Raw genomic sequence first — 21,224 nt, 5'->3', positions numbered from 1 at the left:
CCCCTGCGAATTCCCCAAATGCGGGAATCTCGACTGCATAATTTATGGTAGTGGGGGACTGCGTTCGCGCTCTCCCCTGAAATTGTTGGTGAAACAAAGCAGAAGAGGTTTTTACAGTTTTTTATTTATTTCCATTTCAGAATGGGGAGTTCTGTCACATGCGAGATACGTGTTGTGCGCCTGTGAAACAAAGTCACTTACGCTCTTGAAAAATCAGACCCTGGTGGGTAGTTTAGTTCGAACATAGCGCAGACCTTACTTTGAAAGTAGATTGGACTGACTGCAGCCTAGCTGTATCTGTCTCCATGTTGTTTGTTTGTCCTTTTTTTCGATTCGTATTAATTTTGTTGTCGCTTACAGCGCCACCTAGTGGCCTGTCGCCGCGCCCTTTTTCACCTGGCCTCGGACTGAGCCCCTGCACATGTGTGCCGATTTGGGTGAAGGGATCTCACTCCTTCCCGGAGTTATAGCCATTCGAGCCACCTCGGACACGCCACCTTAGCACGTTTTGAGGTCCCCTCGCCAAGGTGAATGGAAATTTCCTCTTTTTTTGGATGATTATTGACAGTCAGACTCCAGAGAAGCTTTCTGTGCTGATTTGGGTGGGACTGGGCCAAATACCTGGCGCTAGGTTGCAAAAGAAGGTTTTCGACAAAATCCAAAATACCCGAAAATTTCGTCAGAGCGACGAGCCAATCTGAGACCTGCGTCTCGTTCGGCTCGAGCCAAGGATTCCGATGACATAAGGCACGTGGCTCTGCGACCAACCGTTTGGGAGTTACGAGCGATGCCGTACTTTCCGTCGCTGCAGTTCCACCGTCAGGCCGATCGGGACAAGGCCCGGTGACGTTGCAGACAGGGGAGGGTACTACGATCCCGCAGTGTTTCGGGTGTTTTCATCTTTGTTTGATTGTCTTTTTACATTACATTTTCCCTATTTTTCAGCTTACGGCGCCACCTACTGGCCTGTCGCCACGCCCCTTTTCACCTGGCCTCGGACTGAGCCCCTGCACAGGTGTGCCGATTTGGGTGAAGGGATCTCACTCCTTCCCGGAGTTATAGCCATTCGAGCCACCTCGGACACGCCACCTTAGCACGTTTTGAGGTCCCCTCGCCAAGGTGAATGGAAATTTCCTCTTTTTTTGGATGATTATTGACAGTCAGACTCCAGAGAAGCTTTCTGTGCTGATTTGGGTGGGACTGGGCCAAATACCTGGCGCTAGGTTGCAAAAGAAGGTTTTCGACAAAATCCAAAATACCCGAAAATTTCGTCAGAGCGACGAGCCAATCTGAGACCTGCGTCTCGTTCGGCTCGAGCCAAGGATTCCGATGACATAAGGCACGTGGCTCTGCGACCAACCGTTTGGGAGTTACGAGCGATGCCGTACTTTCCGTCAGGCCGATCGGGACGAGGCCCGGTGACGTTGTAGACAGGGGAGGCTACCACCATCCCCCAGCGTTTTTAGGTCTCCCAAAACTTACCAAAGCCGAGATGGGCATCGCCGTGTCCGGCTTCCTCCCTGCTGCGTCTTAGCAGCATCGCTTCTCGGCCTTTTGGCTAAGATCAAGTGTAGTATCTGTTCTTATCAGTTTAATATCTGATACGTCCCCCATCCGGGGACTACATATTAAATGGATTTTTAGATCACGGAGCTGGAGCCGGGGCTTGCTCCATCCACTCCATGCATCGGCCTGGTATTGCAGTGTCTCCAGGAACGGTGTGCTTTCCCTTTTTGGGGATTGCCATTTATTGTGTCGAATAGCAGAACAAGGAATGAGAGCTGCCATTGCAGATGCTGTGGTTTATTGCAAACTTTTTTCCTGATGTGTCCTCCTGGGGTCTTGGACTCTTCCACTAACGATGCACCCACCTGAGGTCTTGAAGTCTTTCACAGACGAGGTGGTGCATCGAATCAGGTGTGTTTGTTTAAAGAGAGTCATCTAAAACTGGCGTTGGGAAGCACCGGCCCATGAGCTTGGCAGTTTCCAGGCAAGTAACGGAAGGCACCCGTCCTTCCTTTCCTGGAGCGGGGGCGGAGGGCTAACCGTTGGTGAGGATGGTAGAGATGCAAATCAGACCTCTGGCTGACCGCCTGGGCCTTCATACTTACCTGGCAGGGGAGACACCATGATCAAGAAGGCGGTTCACCCAGGGCGAGGCTTGTCCATTGCACTCCGGCCATGCTGACCCCTGCGAATTCCCCAAATGCGGGAATCTCGACTGCATAATTTATGGTAGTGGGGGACTGCGTTCGCGCTCTCCCCTGAAATTGTTGGTGAAACAAAGCAGAAGAGGTTTTTACAGTTTTTTATTTATTTCCATTTCAGAATGGGGAGTTCTGTCACATGCGAGATACGTGTTGTGCGCCTGTGAAACAAAGTCACTTACGCTCTTGAAAAATCAGACCCTGGTGGGTAGTTTAGTTCGAACATAGCGCAGACCTTACTTTGAAAGTAGATTGGACTGACTGCAGCCTAGCTGTATCTGTCTCCATGTTGTTTGTTTGTCCTTTTTTTCGATTCGTATTAATTTTGTTGTCGCTTACAGCGCCACCTAGTGGCCTGTCGCCGCGCCCTTTTTCACCTGGCCTCGGACTGAGCCCCTGCACATGTGTGCCGATTTGGGTGAAGGGATCTCACTCCTTCCCGGAGTTATAGCCATTCGAGCCACCTCGGACACGCCACCTTAGCACGTTTTGAGGTCCCCTCGCCAAGGTGAATGGAAATTTCCTCTTTTTTTGGATGATTATTGACAGTCAGACTCCAGAGAAGCTTTCTGTGCTGATTTGGGTGGGACTGGGCCAAATACCTGGCGCTAGGTTGCAAAAGAAGGTTTTCGACAAAATCCAAAATACCCGAAAATTTCGTCAGAGCGACGAGCCAATCTGAGACCTGCGTCTCGTTCGGCTCGAGCCAAGGATTCCGATGACATAAGGCACGTGGCTCTGCGACCAACCGTTTGGGAGTTACGAGCGATGCCGTACTTTCCGTCGCTGCAGTTCCACCGTCAGGCCGATCGGGACAAGGCCCGGTGACGTTGCAGACAGGGGAGGGTACTACGATCCCGCAGTGTTTCGGGTGTTTTCATCTTTGTTTGATTGTCTTTTTACATTACATTTTCCCTATTTTTCAGCTTACGGCGCCACCTACTGGCCTGTCGCCACGCCCCTTTTCACCTGGCCTCGGACTGAGCCCCTGCACAGGTGTGCCGATTTGGGTGAAGGGATCTCACTCCTTCCCGGAGTTATAGCCATTCGAGCCACCTCGGACACGCCACCTTAGCACGTTTTGAGGTCCCCTCGCCAAGGTGAATGGAAATTTCCTCTTTTTTTGGATGATTATTGACAGTCAGACTCCAGAGAAGCTTTCTGTGCTGATTTGGGTGGGACTGGGCCAAATACCTGGCGCTAGGTTGCAAAAGAAGGTTTTCGACAAAATCCAAAATACCCGAAAATTTCGTCAGAGCGACGAGCCAATCTGAGACCTGCGTCTCGTTCGGCTCGAGCCAAGGATTCCGATGACATAAGGCACGTGGCTCTGCGACCAACCGTTTGGGAGTTACGAGCGATGCCGTACTTTCCGTCGCTGCAGTTCCACCGTCAGGCCGATCGGGACAAGGCCCGGTGACGTTGCAGACAGGGGAGGGTACTACGATCCCGCAGTGTTTCGGGTGTTTTCATCTTTGTTTGATTGTCTTTTTACATTACATTTTCCCTATTTTTCAGCTTACGGCGCCACCTACTGGCCTGTCGCCACGCCCCTTTTCACCTGGCCTCGGACTGAGCCCCTGCACAGGTGTGCCGATTTGGGTGAAGGGATCTCACTCCTTCCCGGAGTTATAGCCATTCGAGCCACCTCGGACACGCCACCTTAGCACGTTTTGAGGTCCCCTCGCCAAGGTGAATGGAAATTTCCTCTTTTTTTGGATGATTATTGACAGTCAGACTCCAGAGAAGCTTTCTGTGCTGATTTGGGTGGGACTGGGCCAAATACCTGGCGCTAGGTTGCAAAAGAAGGTTTTCGACAAAATCCAAAATACCCGAAAATTTCGTCAGAGCGACGAGCCAATCTGAGACCTGCGTCTCGTTCGGCTCGAGCCAAGGATTCCGATGACATAAGGCACGTGGCTCTGCGACCAACCGTTTGGGAGTTACGAGCGATGCCGTACTTTCCGTCAGGCCGATCGGGACGAGGCCCGGTGACGTTGTAGACAGGGGAGGCTACCACCATCCCCCAGCGTTTTTAGGTCTCCCAAAACTTACCAAAGCCGAGATGGGCATCGCCGTGTCCGGCTTCCTCCCTGCTGCGTCTTAGCAGCATCGCTTCTCGGCCTTTTGGCTAAGATCAAGTGTAGTATCTGTTCTTATCAGTTTAATATCTGATACGTCCCCCATCCGGGGACTACATATTAAATGGATTTTTAGATCACGGAGCTGGAGCCGGGGCTTGCTCCATCCACTCCATGCATCGGCCTGGTATTGCAGTGTCTCCAGGAACGGTGTGCTTTCCCTTTTTGGGGATTGCCATTTATTGTGTCGAATAGCAGAACAAGGAATGAGAGCTGCCATTGCAAATGCTGTGGTTTATTGCAAACTTTTTTCCTGATGTGTCCTCCTGGGGTCTTGGACTCTTCCACTAACGATGCACCCACCTGAGGTCTTGAAGTCTTTCACAGACGAGGTGGTGCATCGAATCAGGTGTGTTTGTTTAAAGAGAGTCATCTAAAACTGGCGTTGGGAAGCACCGGCCCATGAGCTTGGCAGTTTCCAGGCCAGTAACGGAAGGCACCCGTCCTTCCTTTCCTGGAGCGGGGGCGGAGGGCTAACCGTTGGTGAGGATGGTAGAGATGCAAATCAGACCTCTGGCTGACCGCCTGGGCCTTCATACTTACCTGGCAGGGGAGACACCATGATCAAGAAGGCGGTTCACCCAGGGCGAGGCTTGTCCATTGCACTCCGGCCATGCTGACCCCTGCGAATTCCCCAAATGCGGGAATCTCGACTGCATAATTTATGGTAGTGGGGGACTGCGTTCGCGCTCTCCCCTGAAATTGTTGGTGAAACAAAGCAGAAGAGGTTTTTACAGTTTTTTATTTATTTCCATTTCAGAATGGGGAGTTCTGTCACATGCGAGATACGTGTTGTGCGCCTGTGAAACAAAGTCACTTACGCTCTTGAAAAATCAGACCCTGGTGGGTAGTTTAGTTCGAACATAGCGCAGACCTTACTTTGAAAGTAGATTGGACTGACTGCAGCCTAGCTGTATCTGTCTCCATGTTGTTTGTTTGTCCTTTTTTTCGATTCGTATTAATTTTGTTGTCGCTTACAGCGCCACCTAGTGGCCTGTCGCCGCGCCCTTTTTCACCTGGCCTCGGACTGAGCCCCTGCACATGTGTGCCGATTTGGGTGAAGGGATCTCACTCCTTCCCGGAGTTATAGCCATTCGAGCCACCTCGGACACGCCACCTTAGCACGTTTTGAGGTCCCCTCGCCAAGGTGAATGGAAATTTCCTCTTTTTTTGGATGATTATTGACAGTCAGACTCCAGAGAAGCTTTCTGTGCTGATTTGGGTGGGACTGGGCCAAATACCTGGCGCTAGGTTGCAAAAGAAGGTTTTCGACAAAATCCAAAATACCCGAAAATTTCGTCAGAGCGACGAGCCAATCTGAGACCTGCGTCTCGTTCGGCTCGAGCCAAGGATTCCGATGACATAAGGCACGTGGCTCTGCGACCAACCGTTTGGGAGTTACGAGCGATGCCGTACTTTCCGTCGCTGCAGTTCCACCGTCAGGCCGATCGGGACAAGGCCCGGTGACGTTGCAGACAGGGGAGGGTACTACGATCCCGCAGTGTTTCGGGTGTTTTCATCTTTGTTTGATTGTCTTTTTACATTACATTTTCCCTATTTTTCAGCTTACGGCGCCACCTACTGGCCTGTCGCCACGCCCCTTTTCGAGCCACCTCGGACACGCCACCTTAGCACGTTTTGAGGTCCCCTCGCCAAGGTGAATGGAAATTTCCTCTTTTTTTGGATGATTATTGACAGTCAGACTCCAGAGAAGCTTTCTGTGCTGATTTGGGTGGGACTGGGCCAAATACCTGGCGCTAGGTTGCAAAAGAAGGTTTTCGACAAAATCCAAAATACCCGAAAATTTCGTCAGAGCGACGAGCCAATCTGAGACCTGCGTCTCGTTCGGCTCGAGCCAAGGATTCCGATGACATAAGGCACGTGGCTCTGCGACCAACCGTTTGGGAGTTACGAGCGATGCCGTACTTTCCGTCGCTGCAGTTCCACCGTCAGGCCGATCGGGACAAGGCCCGGTGACGTTGCAGACAGGGGAGGGTACTACGATCCCGCAGTGTTTCGGGTGTTTTCATCTTTGTTTGATTGTCTTTTTACATTACATTTTCCCTATTTTTCAGCTTACGGCGCCACCTACTGGCCTGTCGCCACGCCCCTTTTCACCTGGCCTCGGACTGAGCCCCTGCACAGGTGTGCCGATTTGGGTGAAGGGATCTCACTCCTTCCCGGAGTTATAGCCATTCGAGCCACCTCGGACACGCCACCTTAGCACGTTTTGAGGTCCCCTCGCCAAGGTGAATGGAAATTTCCTCTTTTTTTGGATGATTATTGACAGTCAGACTCCAGAGAAGCTTTCTGTGCTGATTTGGGTGGGACTGGGCCAAATACCTGGCGCTAGGTTGCAAAAGAAGGTTTTCGACAAAATCCAAAATACCCGAAAATTTCGTCAGAGCGACGAGCCAATCTGAGACCTGCGTCTCGTTCGGCTCGAGCCAAGGATTCCGATGACATAAGGCACGTGGCTCTGCGACCAACCGTTTGGGAGTTACGAGCGATGCCGTACTTTCCGTCAGGCCGATCGGGACGAGGCCCGGTGACGTTGTAGACAGGGGAGGCTACCACCATCCCCCAGCGTTTTTAGGTCTCCCAAAACTTACCAAAGCCGAGATGGGCATCGCCGTGTCCGGCTTCCTCCCTGCTGCGTCTTAGCAGCATCGCTTCTCGGCCTTTTGGCTAAGATCAAGTGTAGTATCTGTTCTTATCAGTTTAATATCTGATACGTCCCCCATCCGGGGACTACATATTAAATGGATTTTTAGATCACGGAGCTGGAGCCGGGGCTTGCTCCATCCACTCCATGCATCGGCCTGGTATTGCAGTGTCTCCAGGAACGGTGTGCTTTCCCTTTTTGGGGATTGCCATTTATTGTGTCGAATAGCAGAACAAGGAATGAGAGCTGCCATTGCAGATGCTGTGGTTTATTGCAAACTTTTTTCCTGATGTGTCCTCCTGGGGTCTTGGACTCTTCCACTAACGATGCACCCACCTGAGGTCTTGAAGTCTTTCACAGACGAGGTGGTGCATCGAATCAGGTGTGTTTGTTTAAAGAGAGTCATCTAAAACTGGCGTTGGGAAGCACCGGCCCATGAGCTTGGCAGTTTCCAGGCAAGTAACGGAAGGCACCCGTCCTTCCTTTCCTGGAGCGGGGGCGGAGGGCTAACCGTTGGTGAGGATGGTAGAGATGCAAATCAGACCTCTGGCTGACCGCCTGGGCCTTCATACTTACCTGGCAGGGGAGACACCATGATCAAGAAGGCGGTTCACCCAGGGCGAGGCTTGTCCATTGCACTCCGGCCATGCTGACCCCTGCGAATTCCCCAAATGCGGGAATCTCGACTGCATAATTTATGGTAGTGGGGGACTGCGTTCGCGCTCTCCCCTGAAATTGTTGGTGAAACAAAGCAGAAGAGGTTTTTACAGTTTTTTATTTATTTCCATTTCAGAATGGGGAGTTCTGTCACATGCGAGATACGTGTTGTGCGCCTGTGAAACAAAGTCACTTACGCTCTTGAAAAATCAGACCCTGGTGGGTAGTTTAGTTCGAACATAGCGCAGACCTTACTTTGAAAGTAGATTGGACTGACTGCAGCCTAGCTGTATCTGTCTCCATGTTGTTTGTTTGTCCTTTTTTTCGATTCGTATTAATTTTGTTGTCGCTTACAGCGCCACCTAGTGGCCTGTCGCCGCGCCCTTTTTCACCTGGCCTCGGACTGAGCCCCTGCACATGTGTGCCGATTTGGGTGAAGGGATCTCACTCCTTCCCGGAGTTATAGCCATTCGAGCCACCTCGGACACGCCACCTTAGCACGTTTTGAGGTCCCCTCGCCAAGGTGAATGGAAATTTCCTCTTTTTTTGGATGATTATTGACAGTCAGACTCCAGAGAAGCTTTCTGTGCTGATTTGGGTGGGACTGGGCCAAATACCTGGCGCTAGGTTGCAAAAGAAGGTTTTCGACAAAATCCAAAATACCCGAAAATTTCGTCAGAGCGACGAGCCAATCTGAGACCTGCGTCTCGTTCGGCTCGAGCCAAGGATTCCGATGACATAAGGCACGTGGCTCTGCGACCAACCGTTTGGGAGTTACGAGCGATGCCGTACTTTCCGTCGCTGCAGTTCCACCGTCAGGCCGATCGGGACAAGGCCCGGTGACGTTGCAGACAGGGGAGGGTACTACGATCCCGCAGTGTTTCGGGTGTTTTCATCTTTGTTTGATTGTCTTTTTACATTACATTTTCCCTATTTTTCAGCTTACGGCGCCACCTACTGGCCTGTCGCCACGCCCCTTTTCACCTGGCCTCGGACTGAGCCCCTGCACAGGTGTGCCGATTTGGGTGAAGGGATCTCACTCCTTCCCGGAGTTATAGCCATTCGAGCCACCTCGGACACGCCACCTTAGCACGTTTTGAGGTCCCCTCGCCAAGGTGAATGGAAATTTCCTCTTTTTTTGGATGATTATTGACAGTCAGACTCCAGAGAAGCTTTCTGTGCTGATTTGGGTGGGACTGGGCCAAATACCTGGCGCTAGGTTGCAAAAGAAGGTTTTCGACAAAATCCAAAATACCCGAAAATTTCGTCAGAGCGACGAGCCAATCTGAGACCTGCGTCTCGTTCGGCTCGAGCCAAGGATTCCGATGACATAAGGCACGTGGCTCTGCGACCAACCGTTTGGGAGTTACGAGCGATGCCGTACTTTCCGTCAGGCCGATCGGGACGAGGCCCGGTGACGTTGTAGACAGGGGAGGCTACCACCATCCCCCAGCGTTTTTAGGTCTCCCAAAACTTACCAAAGCCGAGATGGGCATCGCCGTGTCCGGCTTCCTCCCTGCTGCGTCTTAGCAGCATCGCTTCTCGGCCTTTTGGCTAAGATCAAGTGTAGTATCTGTTCTTATCAGTTTAATATCTGATACGTCCCCCATCCGGGGACTACATATTAAATGGATTTTTAGATCACGGAGCTGGAGCCGGGGCTTGCTCCATCCACTCCATGCATCGGCCTGGTATTGCAGTGTCTCCAGGAACGGTGTGCTTTCCCTTTTTGGGGATTGCCATTTATTGTGTCGAATAGCAGAACAAGGAATGAGAGCTGCCATTGCAGATGCTGTGGTTTATTGCAAACTTTTTTCCTGATGTGTCCTCCTGGGGTCTTGGACTCTTCCACTAACGATGCACCCACCTGAGGTCTTGAAGTCTTTCACAGACGAGGTGGTGCATCGAATCAGGTGTGTTTGTTTAAAGAGAGTCATCTAAAACTGGCGTTGGGAAGCACCGGCCCATGAGCTTGGCAGTTTCCAGGCAAGTAACGGAAGGCACCCGTCCTTCCTTTCCTGGAGCGGGGGCGGAGGGCTAACCGTTGGTGAGGATGGTAGAGATGCAAATCAGACCTCTGGCTGACCGCCTGGGCCTTCATACTTACCTGGCAGGGGAGACACCATGATCAAGAAGGCGGTTCACCCAGGGCGAGGCTTGTCCATTGCACTCCGGCCATGCTGACCCCTGCGAATTCCCCAAATGCGGGAATCTCGACTGCATAATTTATGGTAGTGGGGGACTGCGTTCGCGCTCTCCCCTGAAATTGTTGGTGAAACAAAGCAGAAGAGGTTTTTACAGTTTTTTATTTATTTCCATTTCAGAATGGGGAGTTCTGTCACATGCGAGATACGTGTTGTGCGCCTGTGAAACAAAGTCACTTACGCTCTTGAAAAATCAGACCCTGGTGGGTAGTTTAGTTCGAACATAGCGCAGACCTTACTTTGAAAGTAGATTGGACTGACTGCAGCCTAGCTGTATCTGTCTCCATGTTGTTTGTTTGTCCTTTTTTTCGATTCGTATTAATTTTGTTGTCGCTTACAGCGCCACCTAGTGGCCTGTCGCCGCGCCCTTTTTCACCTGGCCTCGGACTGAGCCCCTGCACATGTGTGCCGATTTGGGTGAAGGGATCTCACTCCTTCCCGGAGTTATAGCCATTCGAGCCACCTCGGACACGCCACCTTAGCACGTTTTGAGGTCCCCTCGCCAAGGTGAATGGAAATTTCCTCTTTTTTTGGATGATTATTGACAGTCAGACTCCAGAGAAGCTTTCTGTGCTGATTTGGGTGGGACTGGGCCAAATACCTGGCGCTAGGTTGCAAAAGAAGGTTTTCGACAAAATCCAAAATACCCGAAAATTTCGTCAGAGCGACGAGCCAATCTGAGACCTGCGTCTCGTTCGGCTCGAGCCAAGGATTCCGATGACATAAGGCACGTGGCTCTGCGACCAACCGTTTGGGAGTTACGAGCGATGCCGTACTTTCCGTCGCTGCAGTTCCACCGTCAGGCCGATCGGGACAAGGCCCGGTGACGTTGCAGACAGGGGAGGGTACTACGATCCCGCAGTGTTTCGGGTGTTTTCATCTTTGTTTGATTGTCTTTTTACATTACATTTTCCCTATTTTTCAGCTTACGGCGCCACCTACTGGCCTGTCGCCACGCCCCTTTTCACCTGGCCTCGGACTGAGCCCCTGCACAGGTGTGCCGATTTGGGTGAAGGGATCTCACTCCTTCCCGGAGTTATAGCCATTCGAGCCACCTCGGACACGCCACCTTAGCACGTTTTGAGGTCCCCTCGCCAAGGTGAATGGAAATTTCCTCTTTTTTTGGATGATTATTGACAGTCAGACTCCAGAGAAGCTTTCTGTGCTGATTTGGGTGGGACTGGGCCAAATACCTGGCGCTAGGTTGCAAAAGAAGGTTTTCGACAAAATCCAAAATACCCGAAAATTTCGTCAGAGCGACGAGCCAATCTGAGACCTGCGTCTCGTTCGGCTCGAGCCAAGGATTCCGATGACATAAGGCACGTGGCTCTGCGACCAACCGTTTGGGAGTTACGAGCGATGCCGTACTTTCCGTCAGGCCGATCGGGACGAGGCCCGGTGACGTTGTAGACAGGGGAGGCTACCACCATCCCCCAGCGTTTTTAGGTCTCCCAAAACTTACCAAAGCCGAGATGGGCATCGCCGTGTCCGGCTTCCTCCCTGCTGCGTCTTAGCAGCATCGCTTCTCGGCCTTTTGGCTAAGATCAAGTGTAGTATCTGTTCTTATCAGTTTAATATCTGATACGTCCCCCATCCGGGGACTACATATTAAATGGATTTTTAGATCACGGAGCTGGAGCCGGGGCTTGCTCCATCCACTCCATGCATCGGCCTGGTATTGCAGTGTCTCCAGGAACGGTGTGCTTTCCCTTTTTGGGGATTGCCATTTATTGTGTCGAATAGCAGAACAAGGAATGAGAGCTGCCATTGCAGATGCTGTGGTTTATTGCAAACTTTTTTCCTGATGTGTCCTCCTGGGGTCTTGGACTCTTCCACTAACGATGCACCCACCTGAGGTCTTGAAGTCTTTCACAGACGAGGTGGTGCATCGAATCAGGTGTGTTTGTTTAAAGAGAGTCATCTAAAACTGGCGTTGGGAAGCACCGGCCCATGAGCTTGGCAGTTTCCAGGCAAGTAACGGAAGGCACCCGTCCTTCCTTTCCTGGAGCGGGGGCGGAGGGCTAACCGTTGGTGAGGATGGTAGAGATGCAAATCAGACCTCTGGCTGACCGCCTGGGCCTTCATACTTACCTGGCAGGGGAGACACCATGATCAAGAAGGCGGTTCACCCAGGGCGAGGCTTGTCCATTGCACTCCGGCCATGCTGACCCCTGCGAATTCCCCAAATGCGGGAATCTCGACTGCATAATTTATGGTAGTGGGGGACTGCGTTCGCGCTCTCCCCTGAAATTGTTGGTGAAACAAAGCAGAAGAGGTTTTTACAGTTTTTTATTTATTTCCATTTCAGAATGGGGAGTTCTGTCACATGCGAGATACGTGTTGTGCGCCTGTGAAACAAAGTCACTTACGCTCTTGAAAAATCAGACCCTGGTGGGTAGTTTAGTTCGAACATAGCGCAGACCTTACTTTGAAAGTAGATTGGACTGACTGCAGCCTAGCTGTATCTGTCTCCATGTTGTTTGTTTGTCCTTTTTTTCGATTCGTATTAATTTTGTTGTCGCTTACAGCGCCACCTAGTGGCCTGTCGCCGCGCCCTTTTTCACCTGGCCTCGGACTGAGCCCCTGCACATGTGTGCCGATTTGGGTGAAGGGATCTCACTCCTTCCCGGAGTTATAGCCATTCGAGCCACCTCGGACACGCCACCTTAGCACGTTTTGAGGTCCCCTCGCCAAGGTGAATGGAAATTTCCTCTTTTTTTGGATGATTATTGACAGTCAGACTCCAGAGAAGCTTTCTGTGCTGATTTGGGTGGGACTGGGCCAAATACCTGGCGCTAGGTTGCAAAAGAAGGTTTTCGACAAAATCCAAAATACCCGAAAATTTCGTCAGAGCGACGAGCCAATCTGAGACCTGCGTCTCGTTCGGCTCGAGCCAAGGATTCCGATGACATAAGGCACGTGGCTCTGCGACCAACCGTTTGGGAGTTACGAGCGATGCCGTACTTTCCGTCGCTGCAGTTCCACCGTCAGGCCGATCGGGACAAGGCCCGGTGACGTTGCAGACAGGGGAGGGTACTACGATCCCGCAGTGTTTCGGGTGTTTTCATCTTTGTTTGATTGTCTTTTTACATTACATTTTCCCTATTTTTCAGCTTACGGCGCCACCTACTGGCCTGTCGCCACGCCCCTTTTCACCTGGCCTCGGACTGAGCCCCTGCACAGGTGTGCCGATTTGGGTGAAGGGATCTCACTCCTTCCCGGAGTTATAGCCATTCGAGCCACCTCGGACACGCCACCTTAGCACGTTTTGAGGTCCCCTCGCCAAGGTGAATGGAAATTTCCTCTTTTTTTGGATGATTATTGACAGTCAGACTCCAGAGAAGCTTTCTGTGCTGATTTGGGTGGGACTGGGCCAAATACCTGGCGCTAGGTTGCAAAAGAAGGTTTTCGACAAAATCCAAAATACCCGAAAATTTCGTCAGAGCGACGAGCCAATCTGAGACCTGCGTCTCGTTCGGCTCGAGCCAAGGATTCCGATGACATAAGGCACGTGGCTCTGCGACCAACCGTTTGGGAGTTACGAGCGATGCCGTACTTTCCGTCAGGCCGATCGGGACGAGGCCCGGTGACGTTGTAGACAGGGGAGGCTACCACCATCCCCCAGCGTTTTTAGGTCTCCCAAAACTTACCAAAGCCGAGATGGGCATCGCCGTGTCCGGCTTCCTCCCTGCTGCGTCTTAGCAGCATCGCTTCTCGGCCTTTTGGCTAAGATCAAGTGTAGTATCTGTTCTTATCAGTTTAATATCTGATACGTCCCCCATCCGGGGACTACATATTAAATGGATTTTTAGATCACGGAGCTGGAGCCGGGGCTTGCTCCATCCACTCCATGCATCGGCCTGGTATTGCAGTGTCTCCAGGAACGGTGTGCTTTCCCTTTTTGGGGATTGCCATTTATTGTGTCGAATAGCAGAACAAGGAATGAGAGCTGCCATTGCAGATGCTGTGGTTTATTGCAAACTTTTTTCCTGATGTGTCCTCCTGGGGTCTTGGACTCTTCCACTAACGATGCACCCACCTGAGGTCTTGAAGTCTTTCACAGACGAGGTGGTGCATCGAATCAGGTGTGTTTGTTTAAAGAGAGTCATCTAAAACTGGCGTTGGGAAGCACCGGCCCATGAGCTTGGCAGTTTCCAGGCAAGTAACGGAAGGCACCCGTCCTTCCTTTCCTGGAGCGGGGGCGGAGGGCTAACCGTTGGTGAGGATGGTAGAGATGCAAATCAGACCTCTGGCTGACCGCCTGGGCCTTCATACTTACCTGGCAGGGGAGACACCATGATCAAGAAGGCGGTTCACCCAGGGCGAGGCTTGTCCATTGCACTCCGGCCATGCTGACCCCTGCGAATTCCCCAAATGCGGGAATCTCGACTGCATAATTTATGGTAGTGGGGGACTGCGTTCGCGCTCTCCCCTGAAATTGTTGGTGAAACAAAGCAGAAGAGGTTTTTACAGTTTTTTATTTATTTCCATTTCAGAATGGGGAGTTCTGTCACATGCGAGATACGTGTTGTGCGCCTGTGAAACAAAGTCACTTACGCTCTTGAAAAATCAGACCCTGGTGGGTAGTTTAGTTCGAACATAGCGCAGACCTTACTTTGAAAGTAGATTGGACTGACTGCAGCCTAGCTGTATCTGTCTCCATGTTGTTTGTTTGTCCTTTTTTTCGATTCGTATTAATTTTGTTGTCGCTTACAGCGCCACCTAGTGGCCTGTCGCCGCGCCCTTTTTCACCTGGCCTCGGACTGAGCCCCTGCACATGTGTGCCGATTTGGGTGAAGGGATCTCACTCCTTCCCGGAGTTATAGCCATTCGAGCCACCTCGGACACGCCACCTTAGCACGTTTTGAGGTCCCCTCGCCAAGGTGAATGGAAATTTCCTCTTTTTTTGGATGATTATTGACAGTCAGACTCCAGAGAAGCTTTCTGTGCTGATTTGGGTGGGACTGGGCCAAATACCTGGCGCTAGGTTGCAAAAGAAGGTTTTCGACAAAATCCAAAATACCCGAAAATTTCGTCAGAGCGACGAGCCAATCTGAGACCTGCGTCTCGTTCGGCTCGAGCCAAGGATTCCGATGACATAAGGCACGTGGCTCTGCGACCAACCGTTTGGGAGTTACGAGCGATGCCGTACTTTCCGTCGCTGCAGTTCCACCGTCAGGCCGATCGGGACAAGGCCCGGTGACGTTGCAGACAGGGGAGGGTACTACGATCCCGCAGTGTTTCGGGTGTTTTCATCTTTGTTTGATTGTCTTTTTACATTACATTTTCCCTATTTTTCAGCTTACGGCGCCACCTACTGGCCTGTCGCCACGCCCCTTTTCACCTGGCCTCGGACTGAGCCCCTGCACAGGTGTGCCGATTTGGGTGAAGGGATCTCACTCCTTCCCGGAGTTATAGCCATTCGAGCCACCTCGGACACGCCACCTTAGCACGTTTTGAGGTCCCCTCGCCAAGGTGAATGGAAATTTCCTCTTTTTTTGGATGATTATTGACAGTCAGACTCCAGAGAAGCTTTCTGTGCTGATTTGGGTGGGACTGGGCCAAATACCTGGCGCTAGGTTGCAAAAGAAGGTTTTCGACAAAATCCAAAATACCCGAAAATTTCGTCAGAGCGACGAGCCAATCTGAGACCTGCGTCTCGTTCGGCTCGAGCCAAGGATTCCGATGACATAAGGCACGTGGCTCTGCGACCAACCGTTTGGGAGTTACGAGCGATGCCGTACTTTCCGTCGCTGCAGTTCCACCGTCAGGCCGATCGGGACAAGGCCCGGTGACGTTGCAGACAGGGGAGGGTACTACGATCCCGCAGTGTTTCGGGTGTTTTCATCTTTGTTTGATTGTCTTTTTACATTACATTTTCCCTATTTTTCAGCTTACGGCGCCACCTACTGGCCTGTCGCCACGCCCCTTTTCACCTGGCCTCGGACTGAGCCCCTGCACAGGTGTGCCGATTTGGGTGAAGGGATCTCACTCCTTCCCGGAGTTATAGCCATTCGAGCCACCTCGGACACGCCACCTTAGCACGTTTTGAGGTCCCCTCGCCAAGGTGAATGGAAATTTCCTCTTTTTTTGGATGATTATTGACAGTCAGACTCCAGAGAAGCTTTCTGTGCTGATTTGGGTGGGACTGGGCCAAATACCTGGCGCTAGGTTGCAAAAGAAGGTTTTCGACAAAATCCAAAATACCCGAAAATTTCGTCAGAGCGACGAGCCAATCTGAGACCTGCGTCTCGTTCGGCTCGAGCCAAGGATTCCGATGACATAAGGCACGTGGCTCTGCGACCAACCGTTTGGGAGTTACGAGCGATGCCGTACTTTCCGTCAGGCCGATCGGGACGAGGCCCGGTGACGTTGTAGACAGGGGAGGCTACCACCATCCCCCAGCGTTTTTAGGTCTCCCAAAACTTACCAAAGCCGAGATGGGCATCGCCGTGTCCGGCTTCCTCCCTGCTGCGTCTTAGCAGCATCGCTTCTCGGCCTTTTGGCTAAGATCAAGTGTAGTATCTGTTCTTATCAGTTTAATATCTGATACGTCCCCCATCCGGGGACTACATATTAAATGGATTTTTAGATCACGGAGCTGGAGCCGGGGCTTGCTCCATCCACTCCATGCATCGGCCTGGTATTGCAGTGTCTCCAGGAACGGTGTGCTTTCCCTTTTTGGGGATTGCCATTTATTGTGTCGAATAGCAGAACAAGGAATGAGAGCTGCCATTGCAAATGCTGTGGTTTATTGCAAACTTTTTTCCTGATGTGTCCTCCTGGGGTCTTGGACTCTTCCACTAACGATGCACCCACCTGAGGTCTTGAAGTCTTTCACAGACGAGGTGGTGCATCGAATCAGGTGTGTTTGTTTAAAGAGAGTCATCTAAAACTGGCGTTGGGAAGCACCGGCCCATGAGCTTGGCAGTTTCCAGGCCAGTAACGGAAGGCACCCGTCCTTCCTTTCCTGGAGCGGGGGCGGAGGGCTAACCGTTGGTGAGGATGGTAGAGATGCAAATCAGACCTCTGGCTGACCGCCTGGGCCTTCATACTTACCTGGCAGGGGAGACACCATGATCAAGAAGGCGGTTCACCCAGGGCGAGGCTTGTCCATTGCACTCCGGCCATGCTGACCCCTGCGAATTCCCCAAATGCGGGAATCTCGACTGCATAATTTATGGTAGTGGGGGACTGCGTTCGCGCTCTCCCCTGAAATTGTTGGTGAAACAAAGCAGAAGAGGTTTTTACAGTTTTTTATTTATTTCCATTTCAGAATGGGGAGTTCTGTCACATGCGAGATACGTGTTGTGCGCCTGTGAAACAAAGTCACTTACGCTCTTGAAAAATCAGACCCTGGTGGGTAGTTTAGTTCGAACATAGCGCAGACCTTACTTTGAAAGTAGATTGGACTGACTGCAGCCTAGCTGTATCTGTCTCCATGTTGTTTGTTTGTCCTTTTTTTCGATTCGTATTAATTTTGTTGTCGCTTACAGCGCCACCTAGTGGCCTGTCGCCGCGCCCTTTTTCACCTGGCCTCGGACTGAGCCCCTGCACATGTGTGCCGATTTGGGTGAAGGGATCTCACTCCTTCCCGGAGTTATAGCCATTCGAGCCACCTCGGACACGCCACCTTAGCACGTTTTGAGGTCCCCTCGCCAAGGTGAATGGAAATTTCCTCTTTTTTTGGATGATTATTGACAGTCAGACTCCAGAGAAGCTTTCTGTGCTGATTTGGGTGGGACTGGGCCAAATACCTGGCGCTAGGTTGCAAAAGAAGGTTTTCGACAAAATCCAAAATACCCGAAAATTTCGTCAGAGCGACGAGCCAATCTGAGACCTGCGTCTCGTTCGGCTCGAGCCAAGGATTCCGATGACATAAGGCACGTGGCTCTGCGACCAACCGTTTGGGAGTTACGAGCGATGCCGTACTTTCCGTCGCTGCAGTTCCACCGTCAGGCCGATCGGGACAAGGCCCGGTGACGTTGCAGACAGGGGAGGGTACTACGATCCCGCAGTGTTTCGGGTGTTTTCATCTTTGTTTGATTGTCTTTTTACATTACATTTTCCCTATTTTTCAGCTTACGGCGCCACCTACTGGCCTGTCGCCACGCCCCTTTTCGAGCCACCTCGGACACGCCACCTTAGCACGTTTTGAGGTCCCCTCGCCAAGGTGAATGGAAATTTCCTCTTTTTTTGGATGATTATTGACAGTCAGACTCCAGAGAAGCTTTCTGTGCTGATTTGGGTGGGACTGGGCCAAATACCTGGCGCTAGGTTGCAAAAGAAGGTTTTCGACAAAATCCAAAATACCCGAAAATTTCGTCAGAGCGACGAGCCAATCTGAGACCTGCGTCTCGTTCGGCTCGAGCCAAGGATTCCGATGACATAAGGCACGTGGCTCTGCGACCAACCGTTTGGGAGTTACGAGCGATGCCGTACTTTCCGTCGCTGCAGTTCCACCGTCAGGCCGATCGGGACAAGGCCCGGTGACGTTGCAGACAGGGGAGGGTACTACGATCCCGCAGTGTTTCGGGTGTTTTCATCTTTGTTTGATTGTCTTTTTACATTACATTTTCCCTATTTTTCAGCTTACGGCGCCACCTACTGGCCTGTCGCCACGCCCCTTTTCACCTGGCCTCGGACTGAGCCCCTGCACAGGTGTGCCGATTTGGGTGAAGGGATCTCACTCCTTCCCGGAGTTATAGCCATTCGAGCCACCTCGGACACGCCACCTTAGCACGTTTTGAGGTCCCCTCGCCAAGGTGAATGGAAATTTCCTCTTTTTTTGGATGATTATTGACAGTCAGACTCCAGAGAAGCTTTCTGTGCTGATTTGGGTGGGACTGGGCCAAATACCTGGCGCTAGGTTGCAAAAGAAGGTTTTCGACAAAATCCAAAATACCCGAAAATTTCGTCAGAGCGACGAGCCAATCTGAGACCTGCGTCTCGTTCGGCTCGAGCCAAGGATTCCGATGACATAAGGCACGTGGCTCTGCGACCAACCGTTTGGGAGTTACGAGCGATGCCGTACTTTCCGTCAGGCCGATCGGGACGAGGCCCGGTGACGTTGTAGACAGGGGAGGCTACCACCATCCCCCAGCGTTTTTAGGTCTCCCAAAACTTACCAAAGCCGAGATGGGCATCGCCGTGTCCGGCTTCCTCCCTGCTGCGTCTTAGCAGCATCGCTTCTCGGCCTTTTGGCTAAGATCAAGTGTAGTATCTGTTCTTATCAGTTTAATATCTGATACGTCCCCCATCCGGGGACTACATATTAAATGGATTTTTAGATCACGGAGCTGGAGCCGGGGCTTGCTCCATCCACTCCATGCATCGGCCTGGTATTGCAGTGTCTCCAGGAACGGTGTGCTTTCCCTTTTTGGGGATTGCCATTTATTGTGTCGAATAGCAGAACAAGGAATGAGAGCTGCCATTGCAGATGCTGTGGTTTATTGCAAACTTTTTTCCTGATGTGTCCTCCTGGGGTCTTGGACTCTTCCACTAACGATGCACCCACCTGAGGTCTTGAAGTCTTTCACAGACGAGGTGGTGCATCGAATCAGGTGTGTTTGTTTAAAGAGAGTCATCTAAAACTGGCGTTGGGAAGCACCGGCCCATGAGCTTGGCAGTTTCCAGGCAAGTAACGGAAGGCACCCGTCCTTCCTTTCCTGGAGCGGGGGCGGAGGGCTAACCGTTGGTGAGGATGGTAGAGATGCAAATCAGACCTCTGGCTGACCGCCTGGGCCTTCATACTTACCTGGCAGGGGAGACACCATGATCAAGAAGGCGGTTCACCCAGGGCGAGGCTTGTCCATTGCACTCCGGCCATGCTGACCCCTGCGAATTCCCCAAATGCGGGAATCTCGACTGCATAATTTATGGTAGTGGGGGACTGCGTTCGCGCTCTCCCCTGAAATTGTTGGTGAAACAAAGCAGAAGAGGTTTTTACAGTTTTTTATTTATTTCCATTTCAGAATGGGGAGTTCTGTCACATGCGAGATACGTGTTGTGCGCCTGTGAAACAAAGTCACTTACGCTCTTGAAAAATCAGACCCTGGTGGGTAGTTTAGTTCGAACATAGCGCAGACCTTACTTTGAAAGTAGATTGGACTGACTGCAGCCTAGCTGTATCTGTCTCCATGTTGTTTGTTTGTCCTTTTTTTCGATTCGTATTAATTTTGTTGTCGCTTACAGCGCCACCTAGTGGCCTGTCGCCGCGCCCTTTTTCACCTGGCCTCGGACTGAGCCCCTGCACATGTGTGCCGATTTGGGTGAAGGGATCTCACTCCTTCCCGGAGTTATAGCCATTCGAGCCACCTCGGACACGCCACCTTAGCACGTTTTGAGGTCCCCTCGCCAAGGTGAATGGAAATTTCCTCTTTTTTTGGATGATTATTGACAGTCAGACTCCAGAGAAGCTTTCTGTGCTGATTTGGGTGGGACTGGGCCAAATACCTGGCGCTAGGTTGCAAAAGAAGGTTTTCGACAAAATCCAAAATACCCGAAAATTTCGTCAGAGCGACGAGCCAATCTGAGACCTGCGTCTCGTTCGGCTCGAGCCAAGGATTCCGATGACATAAGGCACGTGGCTCTGCGACCAACCGTTTGGGAGTTACGAGCGATGCCGTACTTTCCGTCGCTGCAGTTCCACCGTCAGGCCGATCGGGACAAGGCCCGGTGACGTTGCAGACAGGGGAGGGTACTACGATCCCGCAGTGTTTCGGGTGTTTTCATCTTTGTTTGATTGTCTTTTTACATTACATTTTCCCTATTTTTCAGCTTACGGCGCCACCTACTGGCCTGTCGCCACGCCCCTTTTCACCTGGCCTCGGACTGAGCCCCTGCACAGGTGTGCCGATTTGGGTGAAGGGATCTCACTCCTTCCCGGAGTTATAGCCATTCGAGCCACCTCGGACACGCCACCTTAGCACGTTTTGAGGTCCCCTCGCCAAGGTGAATGGAAATTTCCTCTTTTTTTGGATGATTATTGACAGTCAGACTCCAGAGAAGCTTTCTGTGCTGATTTGGGTGGGACTGGGCCAAATACCTGGCGCTAGGTTGCAAAAGAAGGTTTTCGACAAAATCCAAAATACCCGAAAATTTCGTCAGAGCGACGAGCCAATCTGAGACCTGCGTCTCGTTCGGCTCGAGCCAAGGATTCCGATGACATAAGGCACGTGGCTCTGCGACCAACCGTTTGGGAGTTACGAGCGATGCCGTACTTTCCGTCAGGCCGATCGGGACGAGGCCCGGTGACGTTGTAGACAGGGGAGGCTACCACCATCCCCCAGCGTTTTTAGGTCTCCCAAAACTTACCAAAGCCGAGATGGGCATCGCCGTGTCCGGCTTC

At 51.7% G+C, this 21,224-nt stretch overlaps 16 non-coding genes across 16 annotated transcripts; all 16 read left to right on the top strand.

Moving 5' to 3' along the window:
* Positions 1-1,538: 1,538 nt before the first annotated feature.
* Positions 1,539-1,729, top strand: LOC128012494 (U2 spliceosomal RNA). The gene has a single exon (XR_008183018.1). It is a non-coding gene; the product is annotated as a U2 spliceosomal RNA (small nuclear RNA).
* Positions 1,730-2,103: 374 nt separating this feature from the next.
* Positions 2,104-2,267, top strand: LOC128012303 (U1 spliceosomal RNA). Its single transcript, XR_008182826.1, has one exon. It is a non-coding gene; the product is annotated as a U1 spliceosomal RNA (small nuclear RNA).
* A 2,051-nt stretch (positions 2,268-4,318) lies between these two features.
* LOC128012493 (U2 spliceosomal RNA) lies at positions 4,319-4,509 on the top strand. The gene has a single exon (XR_008183017.1). It is a non-coding gene; the product is annotated as a U2 spliceosomal RNA (small nuclear RNA).
* Positions 4,510-4,883: 374 nt separating this feature from the next.
* Positions 4,884-5,047, top strand: LOC128012302 (U1 spliceosomal RNA). The gene has a single exon (XR_008182825.1). It is a non-coding gene; the product is annotated as a U1 spliceosomal RNA (small nuclear RNA).
* Positions 5,048-7,016: 1,969 nt separating this feature from the next.
* On the top strand, positions 7,017-7,207 carry LOC128012492 (U2 spliceosomal RNA). The gene has a single exon (XR_008183016.1). It is a non-coding gene; the product is annotated as a U2 spliceosomal RNA (small nuclear RNA).
* A 374-nt stretch (positions 7,208-7,581) lies between these two features.
* LOC128012300 (U1 spliceosomal RNA) lies at positions 7,582-7,745 on the top strand. Its single transcript, XR_008182823.1, has one exon. It is a non-coding gene; the product is annotated as a U1 spliceosomal RNA (small nuclear RNA).
* Positions 7,746-9,204: 1,459 nt separating this feature from the next.
* Positions 9,205-9,395, top strand: LOC128012491 (U2 spliceosomal RNA). The gene has a single exon (XR_008183015.1). It is a non-coding gene; the product is annotated as a U2 spliceosomal RNA (small nuclear RNA).
* A 374-nt stretch (positions 9,396-9,769) lies between these two features.
* Positions 9,770-9,933, top strand: LOC128012299 (U1 spliceosomal RNA). The gene has a single exon (XR_008182822.1). It is a non-coding gene; the product is annotated as a U1 spliceosomal RNA (small nuclear RNA).
* Positions 9,934-11,392: 1,459 nt separating this feature from the next.
* On the top strand, positions 11,393-11,583 carry LOC128012490 (U2 spliceosomal RNA). Its single transcript, XR_008183014.1, has one exon. It is a non-coding gene; the product is annotated as a U2 spliceosomal RNA (small nuclear RNA).
* Positions 11,584-11,957: 374 nt separating this feature from the next.
* Positions 11,958-12,121, top strand: LOC128012298 (U1 spliceosomal RNA). The gene has a single exon (XR_008182821.1). It is a non-coding gene; the product is annotated as a U1 spliceosomal RNA (small nuclear RNA).
* A 1,459-nt stretch (positions 12,122-13,580) lies between these two features.
* LOC128012489 (U2 spliceosomal RNA) lies at positions 13,581-13,771 on the top strand. Its single transcript, XR_008183013.1, has one exon. It is a non-coding gene; the product is annotated as a U2 spliceosomal RNA (small nuclear RNA).
* A 374-nt stretch (positions 13,772-14,145) lies between these two features.
* Positions 14,146-14,309, top strand: LOC128012297 (U1 spliceosomal RNA). The gene has a single exon (XR_008182820.1). It is a non-coding gene; the product is annotated as a U1 spliceosomal RNA (small nuclear RNA).
* Positions 14,310-16,360: 2,051 nt separating this feature from the next.
* Positions 16,361-16,551, top strand: LOC128012487 (U2 spliceosomal RNA). The gene has a single exon (XR_008183011.1). It is a non-coding gene; the product is annotated as a U2 spliceosomal RNA (small nuclear RNA).
* A 374-nt stretch (positions 16,552-16,925) lies between these two features.
* LOC128012296 (U1 spliceosomal RNA) lies at positions 16,926-17,089 on the top strand. Its single transcript, XR_008182819.1, has one exon. It is a non-coding gene; the product is annotated as a U1 spliceosomal RNA (small nuclear RNA).
* Positions 17,090-19,058: 1,969 nt separating this feature from the next.
* LOC128012486 (U2 spliceosomal RNA) lies at positions 19,059-19,249 on the top strand. The gene has a single exon (XR_008183010.1). It is a non-coding gene; the product is annotated as a U2 spliceosomal RNA (small nuclear RNA).
* A 374-nt stretch (positions 19,250-19,623) lies between these two features.
* LOC128012295 (U1 spliceosomal RNA) lies at positions 19,624-19,787 on the top strand. The gene has a single exon (XR_008182818.1). It is a non-coding gene; the product is annotated as a U1 spliceosomal RNA (small nuclear RNA).
* The last annotated feature ends 1,437 nt before the right edge of the window (positions 19,788-21,224 follow it).

This window comes from Carassius gibelio, chromosome B23 (assembly GCF_023724105.1).
Source record: "Carassius gibelio isolate Cgi1373 ecotype wild population from Czech Republic chromosome B23, carGib1.2-hapl.c, whole genome shotgun sequence".
Taxonomy (NCBI): domain Eukaryota; kingdom Metazoa; phylum Chordata; class Actinopteri; order Cypriniformes; family Cyprinidae; genus Carassius; species Carassius gibelio.
This window is presented reverse-complemented; position numbering and strand designations above follow the sequence as displayed.